Source organism: Sander vitreus, chromosome 10 (assembly GCF_031162955.1).
Source record: "Sander vitreus isolate 19-12246 chromosome 10, sanVit1, whole genome shotgun sequence".
NCBI classification, from domain to species: Eukaryota; Metazoa; Chordata; class Actinopteri; order Perciformes; family Percidae; genus Sander; species Sander vitreus.
Genome location: NC_135864.1, coordinates 23,140,675 through 23,157,804, shown reverse-complemented (window position 1 = coordinate 23,157,804; position 17,130 = coordinate 23,140,675). Strand labels below are relative to the sequence as shown.

The following is a 17,130-nucleotide window of genomic DNA, read 5'->3' as shown; positions in this document are numbered from 1 at the left end:
TTGGACCCAGATCTAGAAAAAAGACTATTTGTCTTGCTGGCAGCCAATCACAGCAAGCATTCTTTGATTTAATGTGACGTGTGATTGGTTGGTGACTACTGCAGCAGCTACAGCCCTTACAGTCTGTGGAGAGGTGGAGTCCAGCGTCATGTACGTCAAGCATATGTGACTGAGTTGGCAGTTCAGCGTGCTCGATAGGTATTGGTATCAGTTTTTATTTATTGGTACTGGTACTGGTACTGGTATTGGTATTGGTATTGGTATTGCTACTGGTATTAGGATTTTTCTGTCGACACATGGAGAAATCTTTTGTTTGCAATCTACTGAGGAGCCAAAATAAACAACTCCGATGAGACAATCTAGAATCCAAACTGTACAGTTAGAGACATGCCATCACACCATTATTCTCGCTTTGCCAGACCTTCCTCCACAGCGGTGCAGAGGGTCTGGCTAGTCCACACAGCATTCCTGGATGGAAGAAAAATGTGCTCTGGTTAATTGGCATTTCTTTAAACCAATCACAATCGTCGTGGTGCTAAGCGCCGGACAGAGCAACGGTGCCTCTGCAAAATAGTCTCAGGAAGGAACTTGTTTTGGTGGAACATGTGTACGTTCAAAAGTTGTTTAAGTGGTGCAACAGAATACTCAGATTGGACAATTAGTCTAGCTAGCTTTCAATTATCATCATAAATAATTTCCTAAATGTATATGTAGTAGTTTGAATCTAAGAAGTACATTTAATCTTAAAATATCCTGGCTTTTCCCCTAGAGCTGGATAATTTTCTCTGATTTAATTTTTGTTGTTGTTCCTCAAAACAGTGACATGAATCACTTCATTCTGAGATTGGTTATAATTAATATATAAACCCTAGTTAGGGCAACAAACCAACATACTGGATTAATGACAATAATACTTGTATTTATGTGGCAGAAAGTAACATCACAAAACATGAAAAGAAACAGAAGACATGGTCTGAGAACACAGATCTGTGTACATTACTGCTCAGTCTTTATTCAACACACTACACAAATAATACATCTGTTGCCATGTATGATAAATTATTAATAAATAAAATAAATAATAGGTCTGAACCAATACATTTGCAAACATACATCATATTTCATGTTCATCATCTATATTATCAATAATAAATGGGTTGTAATCCACAGACGTACTGCTGGCATACAGCTGAATATGAATCATACAGCACATTAAGAGAAACTTTTATTTCTGGGTCTAAATAATAGATGTATAACACAGTGCATCTACCAGTGACTGATTATTGATGAACATGTGATCCATGCTCATTAGATGAATTAATCACCATCAGTTGTTGAGTTATTCCTTGAGTATCTCTTTCTGCATGAAAGTCTCCTCTTATTTATTAAGCTAGCTGTCAGAAGTTCTAGGAAAACGCTTGTGAATGGACTGTGAGCTACGGTTTTCATTTCTCATTCTAAACCATCTGAGCAACTGACCAAGGACTGTCCCAGGGAATTGTTTACATGGCAAGCAATTGCAAACAAGTTGCACTAAACTATTGTCTAACAAGTTTGTTTTGTCTCTTTTTTAAATTGGGGACTTTCTTTACTTCTTATGTCAAAAACAGCCTTTCTGTGAGTAAAACATGTGAGAACATCTGTGACGCTACAGCAATCTGCTTCATTTTAAAATACTGAAAAGAAAATTAGACAAATATCCCTTAAAGCATACATTAACACACAGATGTGACGCACAAGTCATTGCTGAATGAGAATGAGGATTGGTGAAGAAACATGCACTGATCATTGAGGGCGTTCAGCTGATTTCATCTCCTGTGCCTTCTCTAGCAGTTTATTAAGGAAGCTTTTTGGTGAAGGCTTCCCCGGCAGAAAACATGGGCACTTCATCTTTTCCTGAAGGGAGAAGCAGTTGTATATAAAGCAACACTTATAAACGGTTCTATATTTTATACTATATTAACAATGAATCAAATGATGTGTGTGTATTGTAAAATCGGCAGCTTGCAGTGATGACCTGACAGAAAATGATCACACAACTCTTTCTTGTAGCTCATTTTGTTTTCCAGTATAGTTCAATCTTATTAGCCATAACGAATAACTATAAAATATGCAAAAATGAAGGCTAAGGACACTTTATCTCATGATAAAATGTGTGCGGCTGGAAATCATAAAGTTGATCCTGTGTCTGTTCATTTATTTTAGAGCTCAAGCTGAACTGAGCTACCATTTGAACCCAAGAACAATTCCATTTAAAGGATAAACTCACCATTTTTTTTTAAGTCTGTCTTAAAGCAATAGATATATTTACATTGAAGTAGCTTTTAATGGCTCCTGTTCATACTGGCCATTAAAAGAATACAAAATACATTCTAAAGTTTAACCAAAGCTAATATGACACCTCTCATTGGCCTGAACACTACGTGACAGCCTGACACAACATAATGTGTATTTTGGATTTCATAATGGACAGTTTGAGCAAGAGGAAATAAAAAAGAAAATAACGACGATAATATATGCGCACAAATCATCATCTTACCTTACAGTCTTCAGTTCTATTCACATAGTTCAGGAACCTGATCAGGTTTTGGCTACTCTGATCATCACTGGAAGAACTGGGAATATTGGAGCGCAGGGATATCAAGCCTTTAATGAAATAATCAGGAGAGGCACAGTCCTGTCCAGAAGGCAGACATAGCAACGTTAGTAACACATGAACACACTTTCCACATTTGATAAGATGATTTGAGAGCTATTTGAGAGCTTGGTTGTTGTGTTGCTTTATTTAAAAATCTGAGCTGTCTGTTCCCCATGAGCATTATATCAACTGTACACCATCACAAAGGTGAAAAGGAATATGATTTCAGTTAAATGAATACAAAAGAAAGCTATGTAAGGAGGGGGGAGGAGGCTTAAACTGAATGAGCTCAGTATGTCAACATTTCAGGTTCATCTTAATTCTTCTTCAGTTCGGAAGCAGCAGTTGAGAAAAGTAATCCATCTTCATAGCTGACTCTTACTTCAGTTACATGGGGGGAAACTCTCTGAGTAGCACACATTTACGTTAACGATGATAACCATCTCTCTCTCAAACTCATGCACAACAACACACACTACTTACCCCTTGTGACATGTTTAAACACTTGCATATATCCTGAGGAGATGAAATGAGATCATGTTAAGAGATTAAATATTCTGTTATCAGTTCATTCAACCAGCTCCCATGTCTGAGGCATCTTGTCTGTTGTACACTCTAACTTTCTTTTTTAAGAAGCAACTTTAAAAAAGCACACTACTAATACATAATAAATAATACATGTAGCAGTCAACAAAGATATGCAGCAATAACTGAAATTGGTTCACATGAGATAACAGCAAAGCAAAGAGGAAGTGGTAAAGACTTGGTGCTAAAGCTGTTTGATTCTGCAGCGGCGCCTTGCTGTGAGCCAGGCAAGTGTCTGTAGTTCACATGTCTGTAATAAAAGCAGGACTAGTCTCTCATGTCCAGCTCTATCTTCACAGCTCTGTGGCGTAAGATCTGGCTACACCACAGATGCATTCTGGGATAGGAAAAAAAAAAGCTCTGCGTTGTTTGCAAGGAAGGAGCTTGTTTTGGAGGAACATTTGCACCTGGCAAAAGAAAACACCACATTCGATATTAAATGAAGTTAAGTGTTAACACAATACAGTAACGTAAGCTATTTAAATTAGCTGGATACATGGTTAAACCTCATTGACCTATATCTAACCTTCCCTTTCTCTCCAAGATCCTTGAGAAAGTAGTCGCTAATCAGTTATGTGACTTTTTACGTAGGAATAGTCTATTTGAGGACTTTCAGTCAGGATTTAGAAAGCATCATAGCACAGAGACGGCACTGGTGAAAATTACTAACGACCTTCTAATTGCTGCTGACAAAAGTCTTGTCTCCATACTTGTCTTATTAGATCTTAGTGCTGCATTCGACACTATTGACCATACCATCCTTTTACAGAGACTGGAACATTTAGTTGGCATTAAAGGAATCGCACTAAGCTGGTTTAAGTCCTATTTCTCTGATCGATCTCAATTTGTTAATATCAACAATAAATCCTCCAAGTACGCTAAAGTCAGCCATGGCGTTCCTCAAGGCTCGGTGCTTGGACCAATTCTTTTCTCCTTGTATATGCTTCCTCTAGGCAATATTATTAGTAAACACTCAATTAACTTTCACTGTTATGCGGATACACCCAATTATACTTATCAATCAAGCCTGACGAAACCAGTCAGTTAGCCAAACTTGAAGTATGCATTAGAGATATCAAATCATGGATGACCTACAATTTCCTGATGTTAAACAAAACTGAAGTTATTGTGCTGGGCCCTAAACACCTCTGAACATCTTTACAATTACTCTAGATGGCATTGCCATGGCCTCCAGCACTACTGTCAGAAATCTAGGAGTTATTTTTGATCAGGATATATCCTTTAACGCCCAAAACAAACCTCTAGAACAGCCTTTTTTTTCACCTTTCGTAACATTGCCAAAATTAGGAACATCCTGTCTCAAAACGATGCTGAAAAAACTAGTACATGCATTTGTTACTTCCAGGCTGGACTATTGTAACTCCCTATTATCAGGATGCCCAAATAAAACTCTTAGGACTCTCCAGCTGATCCAGAATGCAGCGTGTGTTCTGACAAGAACTAAGAGGGGAGATCATATTTCTCCTGTGTTGGCTTCTCTGCATTGGCTTCCTGTAAAATCCAGGATTGAATTTAAAATACTTCTCCTGACCTACAAGGCTTTAAATGGTCAAGCACCATCATATCTTGAAGAGCTCATAGTACCTTATTGTCCCACTAGAGCACTGCGCTCCCAGAATGCAGAGTTACTTGTGGTTCCTAGAGCCTCTAAAAGTAGAATGGGAGCCAGAGCCTTTAGCTATCAGGCTCCTCTCCTGTGTAACCAGCTCCCAGTCTGGGTTCGGGAGGCAGACACCGTCACCACCTTTAAGAGTAAACTTAAAACTCTCCTCTTCGATAAAGCTTATAGTTAGGGAGTAAGGAGTTGCAGCGTTCGCCTAGACCGGCGAGGGAAGGTGTGTAGGGGGAAGGTGTGTAGCCACAGTCACAACGCACCGCCTCCTTACCTCGGCTTCTCTTCATAGAAAGCCTACTATATTTAGGGTATGAGGAGTTGCAGCGTACGCCTAGACCGGCGAGGATGGGTGTGTAGCCACAATCATGGCGCACCCCCACCCATCTCTGCTTCTCCCCATAGAAAGCTTACATATACTTAGGGAGTAATGAGTCGCAGCGTTAGCCTAGACCGGTGGGGGGAAGGAGTGTAGCCACAATCACGGAACACAGCCTCGCTATCTCCCCTTCTCTGCAGCTCTTAGTTATGCGGTTATAGTTCTAGACTACCGGGGTACCTCCTTGGACACACTGAGCTTTCTCTCCTCTCTCTTTCCATCTGTGTGTATTTGTGTCACAGAAATGCTTGTTACAAACATAACTCCGGGGAGCTTATTTCCCGGAGTCCTTACGTTCTTTTTCCGCCCAGCATCAACATCTTGGATCATGATGGCACCTACATCATGGTGGCAGCTGTCGTCGTGGTCCTGCCCTACGCCCTGCTGTGCCCTATTACACCCTGCTACGCACTGCAATGCCCGGCTCCGACTTGCTATGTCCGGCCAACGCCCTGCCACACCCTGTTACGACCTGCTGTGCTCTACGACACCATGAACTATTATAACTATTACAATATCCTCATTGTGACTATTGCTATTGTTCATCATACCCCCAACCGGCACCGTCAGACACCGCCTATCAAGAGCCTGGGTCTGTCCGAGGTTTCTTCCTAAAAGGGAGTTTTTCCTCGCCACTGTCACACTTACGCATTCATGCATGCTCTTGGGAGAATCACTGGAATTGTTGGGTCCTTGTAAATTATAGAGTGTGGTCTAGACCTACTCTAGCTGTAAAGTGTCCTGACATAATTCCTGTTATGATTTGACACTATAAATAAAATTGAATTGAATTGAATTGAATATAATCAGAAAAGATTTCAGTCCATAAAACAGTGACGCAGCAAAGAAGCAGAGCAAGTGACATCAGGTGTTAGAGCAAGAGATGAAGAACATGATGGTACACTTACAGTGATATTAGCTGAGCTGCAGTTCTCAGAACAGTGCTGTTGATTCAAACAAACAAAGTTAATGAAATCACCAGTAGCATCAGTACCAGCTATCAAATAAGGAATAAAATGACAAATGGAGTCCCCACAGCAACATGTTTCCTTGTGGCTCATATGACACACACACACACACACACACACACACACACACACACACACACACACACACACACACACACACACACACACACACACACACACACACACACACACAGAGAGAGATTAGCTCCATTCATGCACATAGTGCAGCATGTCTCTAATGAAAGTTAAGATGGTACACAACTGTGTTCAATCTTCGTTCATTTCTCACTGGTCAGATGTTGAACATGTCATGCATTTTAATATTTCTTGCTAAGCACTCACTCACTGACATAAATTTAACATTAATACTATTACTATAAATAATATAGGCTTGCCATGGGAAATAATAATACAAACATGAAACAACCCAAGCTTTTCAGGGACTCGTTTTAAACGTTGTAACCATTCTTCTGCTGAATTTGATGAAAGAAATGTTCCATGCCAAAATCATTCGATGACTCTCCTCTCATTCTTCTGCATAAATAAAAAAGCTAATAAAAAGCTTAATCGTCATCAGATGATAGCCGATGGGTTCAGAGATCACATATCAGCCAATGCGTTCCACCTCTTTCACTCTGCAGACTGTTTACCTGCATGCAACCAAATGTGATTGGTCGATACTACTCGAATGTCAACGCTTCTTATCTATGCTACTATACCGCACAGAAAAAATTTAAAAGATACAAGGTTACTGAAACATTACTGTAATAAGAAAGGCTTTTTGACTGTCAAATGCATCTATTGTTGACAGCTGATTACTCTGTCAGCCTTAATGCATGAGCTGAAGATCTGATATCTGATCTACAGTGTCAACATAAAGTACCACTATATTCAGTAGTACAGTATTCCCTGGCCTGCAACCCACTATGTGTGTGATGGACTTTACACATTAAGATTTCTGCACCTAAAACACGTGCAGTTTATAAAATCTGATGTTTTATTATAAATAAACTAAACTAAACTAGCCAACAATAAAACGGCCTACAAGTCCAGCTGAAATGATTAGACCATTAAACACACAACTGTTTGGATCCTTTCCACTTTCTAAAATGGGAGGATTTTTCTTTAGTTTTAATACTTTAACTACATTTTCCTGATTATACTTACATAGGCTACTTTTACTTAAGTAACATTTTCAATACAGGACTTTTACTGTAACAGAGTATTTTTACAGCGTGGTATTAGTACTTTTACTTAAGTAAATGATCTGAATACTTCTTCCACCACTGAACCTATGTGACAGACAACATTGGATCAAAAAGATGCCACCTTACCTTCACACTATTTCCCAATTTGGATACATCTGTGGTGACTTCTCCCACTACTATGCATGAAGAGGATACCAGATGACAAGAGATGAAAAGAGGCAGCAGCAGTAGAAGCAGCATCTTTGTGCAGGAGATAGAGGACCCAGGCATTGCTAATGGATATCTCAGGTAGCTACACAAGTCCCAGCTCACAGTGGTTCTAGTCCAGGTTAGGTTACTAAATGTTTTATTTATGATAAAGCTTTTATGTATATTTATGTATAAGCTTTCTAAATTGTGTAGAAAGTCTTGCTGCCTGGGCACACGCCTGAACCTTCTCCTGAGGCTTTGTCAATGGATGGGCAACAGATTTGCGGCTTTTAATGCATCAGGTGACATTTGAAATTATTGGGGAATCCCTGCTTCACTTCAAGATGCTCCCACACAGGACGACTTTGACCCTGAAAAAAAGTGGCAAGCGTGATAGAGCATGTGTGTGATGTTGTTAGCCACATCTCTGATAGAGATCTATAGAAAGTTTATGACTGTCTCGGCATTTCCTTACCTCTGTGCAAAGGAAAGCAGACCAGATAGTTCCTCCTCTGCAATGTAAATGCTGTGGATAACTGAACTGTTATGTTTCATCCAGCCACCATATCCATGGCAGCGTTGGTCAATTGTGTTTGCCCCAAAGGTGATGGAGCTGGGTACGCCATGGGAGACCCTTATGACTTATGTCTTTATTAAAACAACATGAGTTTTGTTTGGCTGCACTGTTAACAAATTCACAGTAAAAACCAATTAAACGATGATGTGAAAAGATGAATGGGTCTCTGTTTTGTCTATCTTGTGCACAAGGACGCACAGGACACCTTCAAATGATCCATTACAATCACAGCCAAACTCAGGAGTCCCTCAACTCTTTGGAGGCCCAATGTGTCTCTGATCCTTTGTGCTGATAACGGGACCAAGGTGGGTTACAGCTAGGGAGCAATCGTCTTCAGGTCCCACATCGGCCTATTTCTCTTTACATGTGTGATGATGACACTTAGGTCAAGTCAAGCTTAAAGTGGCGTTCATGTGGGCAGAACTGCATATTTGTAATGGTTTCATGTTAACATGTTAACATGTCATGTTAATTAACACATATGATGTCATCCTGTTAGATTATTCGGTAACACTTTACTTGAAGGTATCTACATAAGAGTGACATGACACTGTCATGAACGCATGACACTGTCATGACACAGTCATGACACATGAACCCTAACCCTAACTCTAATGACAGTGACAGTGTCATGTCAATCTTATGTAGATACCTTCAAGTAAAGTGTTTTATTCTCCAGGAATTACCAGTGACAGAAAATGTAACTGGGTGACAGTGTGGGTTCAAACTTCAGACAGAATTCCACTCACTAAATGAAATCAATAAATGTGCTATGTTGTTTTCCACTGTAACCTTTGTTCATTGAGATAAAAAGTAGTTTTGTAGAAGTACAAACAGAATTTCCCCCTCAAGTTGTGCCAGTTATATATATATATATATATATGTATATATGTATATATATATGTATATATGTATATACGTATATATATATATATATATGTATATATATGTATATATATATGTATATATATGTATATATGTATATATGTATATATATATGTATATATGTATATATGTATATATGTATATATGTATATATATATATATATATATATGTATATATATAAATGGTGCCATCGAATGGTTTCCCCCCCTACCATTATAAAGAGTTATTCACATTTTCTTTACAAATACTGGTCCAAGATGGTTAAGATTGAACAGACTCACTCCTAAAATGCACACAAAAAGAAAGCCCAAGCACATTAAAAGACAAAAGAAAATGTGTTATTTCCAACACTGGGTGTAGTCCTCTGAACACCACTTTCTACATATATGTCTCTGTGTGTTAGAGAATGATGTTTGTCCTGACGGTGGTGTAGGTAAAGAAAACCAAAAAGGTTTCTCCTGAATGTGCTTAACAAATGTCCGGGTTTCTCGATTGTATGACGATTCACAAGCCAGTTATATGGAAAATAATTTTTTAAGATATCTCGTTGTGGACCAAAGTGTCGGTCAGGGTAATGTTTGGCCTGACGGTGCTGCTTACAGAAAGCTAAGGGGGTCAAAATGATTCATCATGATGAAGAATTGGATCACTTTTCAGGGAGGCCTATCAGTAAGGAACATACATTATGTATCAGCTCACTGAGGTTAACCTCTACTTGCACCAAAGATGAATATGTTATAACTACATTAATACAAGGGGAAGTGAGTGAGTAATAAGGCAAATGCCTTCTCTGCTCTGACATTTTGGGACACACACCAGTTTTGACTTTTTGGTCAGAGTCAGAAGATACGATCAGTTTCATCTCTGTGTGTCCAAAAGATTGGGGCAATCTGAGGCAAACTACATTGGTGGTTTTACAAAATGTAATGGCCTGTGGCTCAGCTCTCCCCTCTCTCTGATGGCTTAATGCTGATGCTTAACAAGCACAAAAAAACCCAAAAGATAGTATATCTTTTGGGTTTTTTACAAACAATACACAATACAAAATAATCAACAGTTGAAAAGGGTCAAGGTATCAAAGCTCAACTTGAATTGAAAGCCAACAAATGGTAGTGGGTTTTAAGAAAAGACTTGAATGTTTCCACGGTCCGAGATGTTCTTATATGAATAGGTAAACTATTCCAGAGGTTTGGAGCAGCCACTGCAAAGGCTCGGTCACCTTTGTTTTTTAACCTGGATCTGGGCACATCGAGGAGCATCTGATTGGAAGACCTCAGTGCTTTGACAGGTGTGTGGACATGTAAAAGCGCCGATAAATAAGAAGGCGACAACCCATTTAAAATCTTAAAAACAAGCAATACAATTTTAACATCAATCCTGAAACAGACAGGAAGCCAGTGGAGCGTGGCCAAAACAGGTGTAATGTGGTCACGTTTTTTTGGTCCCGGTTCAATAGTCGAGCTGCTGCATACTAGACTAACTGTAACTGACAAAGGAATGACTGATCCAATCCAACATATAAAGAGTTATAGTAGTCTAATCGAGACGTAATAAATGCATGTATGACTCTTTCGAAGTCTTTGCGTAGCAGGTAGGGCTTAAGCTTAGCCAAAAGTCTCAGCTAGAAGAAACTGGCTTTAAAAACAGAACTAATCTGTTTGTCAAATGTAAAAGCACTGTCAAAAATAACACCCAGATTCTTAGTAAAAGGACAATATGCAAACCTAAAGTACCAAGAGCATCAATACAGGCACTAAAATGTTCAACACAACCAAACACAACAATTTCAGTCTTATTGTCATTGAGACAGAGACAATTCTGATCCAACCATATTTTGAGATCTCTCAGGCAGTTAAGCAAAGGCTGGATTGTGTCCTTATCGTTATGTTTTACAGGCAAATAGATTTTTACATCGTCTGCAAAACAATGGAACAAAATGTTATGTTGTTATCCTCCAAACTTACAGTGAGTTTTGACATTTTCAGGTATGGTTATATCTGTGGCACTAAAATCATTACTGATAGGGAATATTAGATCAAAGGTTACTTATGAGCAAAAATGTGTTTAGTACATAATGTGTTATACTATATATTTACAAAAAAGTTAAAATAATGAATCGGTAAAATTGAAATGCCTAATTTACCAGGCAAGAAATGATGCCTCAACCATCAGTAGCATACTAGCTAGTTTCCCCCACTATTCCTTACAGACGGGGCTTCGCCAGTGCTTCCCTAAACAGACAAGCTGGTTGCATTCTTGTCATGCCAACTGAATGCAAACTATGTGGACTTGGGACATCCGTAGGCCGTCCACGCTCACCCTTGCAGATGTGTGCAGAGAGCATAACTTGTACTTAATGTTTTACTAATTAATACTCGTTTCTCAGACACTTTAAGGGGTTGTCTTGTTTACTGTCACACCTGGAACAGTGGATACAATAGTCTTTGTGCTATCAGGGGACAGACCGGTCAATTAAAGAGGAAAATGCCTTGTTGACATGCTATGTCTTTTAAGATGGATAGCTAGCCACTGGTTGGCCTACATTCAGGAAACAACTGGGTTCGGTAGTCACCAGGGCTTTGAAAGCTTTTTTCAGTAAATTACTCTAAATGGTTGGCTTGCTGCTTCTTAAACCGCGTCTTAGTTTTTATTTCTACACATATTAAATACAGAAGATGGGACATGAACTTGTTAGGGTATTATATCTTTTTGTGCTACTAATTTGCAACAACAAATGCAAAAGACCTTTGGACTTCTTCACAGGACAGCAAAAAACTTGTCTGGACTGTGCAGCAAATACAGTGAACATAAGTTATGTTTCCTACAAAACCTTGTAGGAGTATATCCACATGGGGGCTTTGGAGTTGTTGAAAGCCACCTCTGATAACACTAGAAAGTAATATATAACTATTGATGTGAGTAATTAGTAATTAGTAATTATTGTAAATGATTAGTCATTAATAAAATGTGTCAACTAGATTGGCTAACACGGATCAAAACTCTACTACTTCAAAATGAATAGCTACTGTAAGAAGGATCCATGGCCACGCCCTCCACAGATGGCGACAACTTTCTTTCTATTCTCAGATTAAGGCAGGATAGAATGTTAAGTCTGTTTTGGAGTTGTTTTAAGTTGTTATTTTTTTTGCATCAATATTTCACCCTGTGTTCATTCTTCTTGCTAAGCTAGGCTCAACAGACCTGTTACAGCTCTGGACACAGAGAGGGATTTAATGTCAATAAAGTTGTTTGACTCCAAACATGATGTGGGTTACATGGGCAATTACATAGTCAAAGAAGATTACAGCTTGAGAAATGTTATTATAAAAGCTATTTACTCAGCAAAGAGTATATACTAAATTATAATATAAAAAACACAAAATAAGCAGCAAATGGAATTTATTTAAAAGCATTCAACAATTACAAGATCAACAGCAACACGTCTTTGTCCTCTCTGATTGTTTCCCTTCATGTTTCTCCTCTCTACTCCAGGAACTCACTGGTCAGACTGTCGCTGTCTGAGAAGTTGATCAGCTCCTCCACCTCCTCGCCCTCCTCCTCGTCCTCCTCGTCCTCCTCCTCCTCAGCCTCCCGTGATGCCTCCCCTTCTCCCCCCAGCTCCAGGTAGCCCTTTGCTGCTGGGTTGGCTGCCCCGCCACTCTTTGCCCCACCTCCTCCTCCGCCCTCAGCTTTGCTCTTGATGGGCTGAACCATCAGGATGCCATCACTCAGACTGGGGGTCCCTTCAGGACTGACCCCCTCCCCCTCCCCCGCTGCACGGCTGGCTTGGTCTGCACTCAGGGACTGAGCGCTGGGATCCAGGGTGACGGTGGACTTGCTTGTGCAAAGACCCATGATCAACGCCTTCTTTGGCGTCTCAAAGGGATTGAATGTCTGATTCTGAAATGGGCTCCTTCTCCTCAGGTGGCTTGGATTTATCGAAACAATCGTTTTGTATGTCTATGTCAATAAAATGAAGCCATCTATTAGCAAGAATATAAAAGTTGATTCCCTGCTTGAGCAGTTCCAAGGCAGAGTCTCCTCTCTGGTCGGCGGAGCCAAAAGATTCACAAACTTGGACAATCCTGTTGTAAATCCTTCATAAGCCTTTACCTTGATGATTGGGAAGTCGGATGAAAAACAAAAGGAATGTACGTTTCCCTTTTGAGGATCGCAGTCATCAGAGACTTTGTGAATAAAAGTGAGCTTCTTGTTAATGTCAGGAGATTTGTGTAAATCAGAGTCCTGAGGCCCATGGCCAGCAGAGATGCTCCCATCTGAATTTGCTCATCTGGTTTGAAATGAGCATCGCAGCCGAGTTGTCGGAGACACACTTCTGCTTGCCTGCCGTCAGTCCAAGAAGGGGTTTTACTTCCTCTGCTGTCTGGAGCCATAAATAGAGCCAAACCCATCCGGTATATCTATTCAGTTTATCTTTGGACCACTTGGAAAATATGGGTGGGTACTATGGGTGAGCACTATCTACTCACCAACTAGTACTAAGGTACTCTTGAGCAAGCGTCTGATCCAGTCTGCAGACTCTGATGTGAAGCAGGGCAGATCTGAGAAGGTGTAACCAACAGGCTGAGACCTGTTTAAGAGGGGGACATGTCTCTTTTCTTTCTACAGCCTGTGTGGCTGGAGGTGCTCTGCCACAGACGGTTTTAGCAGCCGGCATTGTTCTCTCTGCCTCAGCTGCTCTTCTGAGGGTCCTTGACTTTACGCCACAGAGCTCTCAGTCTGTTTGTGGCAGGTCTGCAGGTATTAATAGCCAACAGCCACAGTAACTCACAGAATTATTGAACAGATCTAATGCAATTGAAATGTGTCCTGCTGTCAGTTTCAGCTCCTCAGTGTTAGAGAAGTTACTGAAACCTGCTCACAGTCAGTAATGTGTCTCATTTCATCAGTGTTTAGTAAAAATACAATGATGATGAACCTCTAAACCATATTTTCATGACGGATATTTTGATAAGAACTCAATCAGCTCACCAACAGATCGAAACAATCCAGTACGAGAGATTTGCACTATTCTACCTAGACAGTTTGCAGAGCTGATAATCTCAGCCTGAATTATTCATCCAACCAAAAATGCTCTTCAGACCACAGGTAGTCTGACAGTTCATTAACTGCACATTAAATAATCCCCAACTGAAATAAGATAAAATAGGATAAGTTAAGCCTTTATTGTCTCTCTTAGGAGATATTTGTGTGACAGCACACAGCCTATACACACACACACACACAGATCAATATACTCTGAACATACACACTAAACATATTGCATTAGACTCTACAGTGCTCCAAGATATGAAGCCATGATGTTGAATACTGCACAGATGACCTACACCCCACCAATAAATAGCCTACATAAATAAAGGTGATTTCATGTCCAGTAAAATTGGTGTTATTTTGAGATTTACCACATCAGAGTGATTTCAATTTGGGTTCTAATCTGCGCCATGAAATTACCAACTTCTTCTCTGGGGACTACCAACTTTAAACTTCACAACCGCACTCTTGCTCTCCCTCTGACAGATTAGATAGAGACTCAGCCAAAAGCGGGAGTCTGGCACAACCACCTCCGATTGGCCAAAACTAAGTTTCTGTTAACCCTTTTCTTGACTGGGTTACAGGTGTGTAGCATTGGCGTCAGCGACACAGGATATTAAAAGGGAATCAAGCCCTTTGAACCTGTAATTTTTTGTCCTTTGTTCGCAAACTCTCACTTAAAGCACTAAAATGTATTTAATATTTAATATTATAATTTTTAGGGAGGGGCTGAGATTAAATGTAGGGGGGCTTGAGCCCCCCCCTAAAAAGGGTCTAAAATCGCCCATGCTTTACGCTCTCTTGTACCTATAACACCCCTTGTTATCAGGCATGGATTGGTAATCGGGAGTACCAGGAGATTTCCCGGTGGTCTGGTCTTTGTTTGGTCTGAATGGGCTGTCTTTCATGTGAACACTGGCCAATCTCATCCCACTATGGCCCACTTCCATCCTGCCATAGAGAGAGATAGCATATTTATACAACGGAGCATTAGGGCCACATGAAAGGAAAAAAAATAAGGAGGAAGATTTTTTTATTTATTTTGCATTTCGAGAACAAAGTCGAAATGTTGAGAATAAAGTCGAAATGTCGAGAATAAAGTCAACCTGATGAGAATAAAGTGGAAATACTTTTTCGAGAATAGAGTCAAAATGTCGAGAAAAACTTGATATTTCAAGAATTCAGTCGGACTTTTGAGAATAAACCAAACTACTAGCTTTACCTATAGTCTAATACAAAATGCCTTGTGAAGGCCTATATGAACTCATGAAATTATACTTCAGAATCGGTTTTAAGAACAAGGAAATTCTTTCTCTTTTAGCGCATAAACACAGTATGGTGATAAGTATTAGGACTTTGAAGAGATTGTGCCGTAAATTGCGTCTGTTCAGAAGGAGAAACTACACAAACTTGGCAGAGGTGGCCGCATTCCTGCAAACTGAAATAGCAGGTAATGGACAGATGCAAGGGTATCGATGGTTACACCTACGCATAATACAGAGAGGATATGTTGTATCACAAGACACAATAAGACAATTGATCAAATTGTTTGATCCTGAAGGAGTGGAGCTCAGGTGAGTGCGGCGTCTGAGACGCAGGCATTACCACAACAAAGGTCCCAACGCGCGATGGCATATGGATTCGTACGACAAGCTGAAGCCATACGGTATTGGCATCAATGGTTGTGTTGATGGTGTTAGTCACTACATTGTGTGGATTGAAGCCTACACAACAAACAATGACCCAAAAGTAATAGCAGACTACTTCATCACATCCATTGCGCGCTTGGAAGGATGCCTGGAGCGACTGCGCGCTGACAGAGGCCCAGAAAATGGGCATGTTGAAAACATGCTTGTTTTTCTGCGCAGGAATCACACCGATAGTTATGCAGGAGACCGAGGTTTCATCTATTTCATCTATTACATATCTACAGCACCGCAAATCAGCGGATTGAATCGTGGTGGGGAATCTTGAGAAAACAAAGTGCACAATTTTGGCCCAACCTTTTCCAAACCCTCCAATATGATGGACATTTTTCCGGTGATTTCTTGGATAGAAGTCTAATCCAATTCTGCTTCCTAAACCTTGTACAGGTAGGCCTGCAAGCTCATGACTACCCACCCCCCAGTTATAGGCCTACAGAATGTAACTGTGAAAGTCACACACTGATACTCACACGAGTGGATTCAACACTCAACATACAGAACACACTAAGGAGGTGGATATACATTAGGCCTATATGTTAGAAAACAAGTGAAAACAATGCTTAGATATTATTATTCAATATTATTTTATATATATTTTAAGGTATTAGCTTGGAGAGCACTAGCACACAGTATGCCTGCCACTGGGCTATATATAACAGTTTTAATCCTAAATATTTAAATATATTGGCATGTCTCCAACAAATGAAACATGCATACTGTATATCTCATATAAGGAACCTTGTATAATTAATAAAACCTCAGGTAATGTCTGTTTTTTATGCAGGATGAACTTGATGAAGTCGTGACAAACTGGAATTCGCACAACACAAGAGTAAAGCCAGGCCATGGTGTGATAGGAGGACGCCCTATTTTGACGTACACACTTCCAGAGATGTATGGCGCTGAGGACAATCTCAAGACAGTTGACATGGATGAATTGGCCCTGTGTAAGGAAGAGTGCACCTCCAAAAGCCAATACCCATGTGATGAAACCGTATTTGATCTCTGCTGTCTTCTGATGCAGGAAAAAGGATGGGATGCTCCCAGAGATGCATTTTCTGCTACTGAACTGTACACCTTATTGAGAATTGAAATAAACCTACTGCTAAATATTTGAGGGTGGACAATTCTCTCTGCACTAAGGAGGATCATTGGATCATATGAAACTCACGTAGGCCACACATGGAAAGCATCATTTCCTTTAAATGGGCCTGATTTAGACCTGCACTTAAGTACCATGCAGTGGTGTGCAAGACCATATCCACCTATTTGGAAATCAGTGATTATACACAGGAATAAGCACTCTCTT

General features: G+C 40.0%; 1 long non-coding RNA gene across 1 annotated transcript; it reads right to left on the bottom strand.

Moving 5' to 3' along the window:
- Positions 1 to 974: 974 nt before the first annotated feature.
- Positions 975 to 6,174, bottom strand: LOC144525010 (uncharacterized). Its single transcript, XR_013502649.1, has 4 exons — positions 6,144 to 6,174; positions 3,122 to 3,154; positions 2,540 to 2,677; positions 975 to 1,896 (listed from the first exon to the last, which is right to left on the bottom strand). It is a non-coding gene; the product is annotated as an uncharacterized LOC144525010 (long non-coding RNA).
- Positions 6,175 to 17,130: the final 10,956 nt, after the last annotated feature.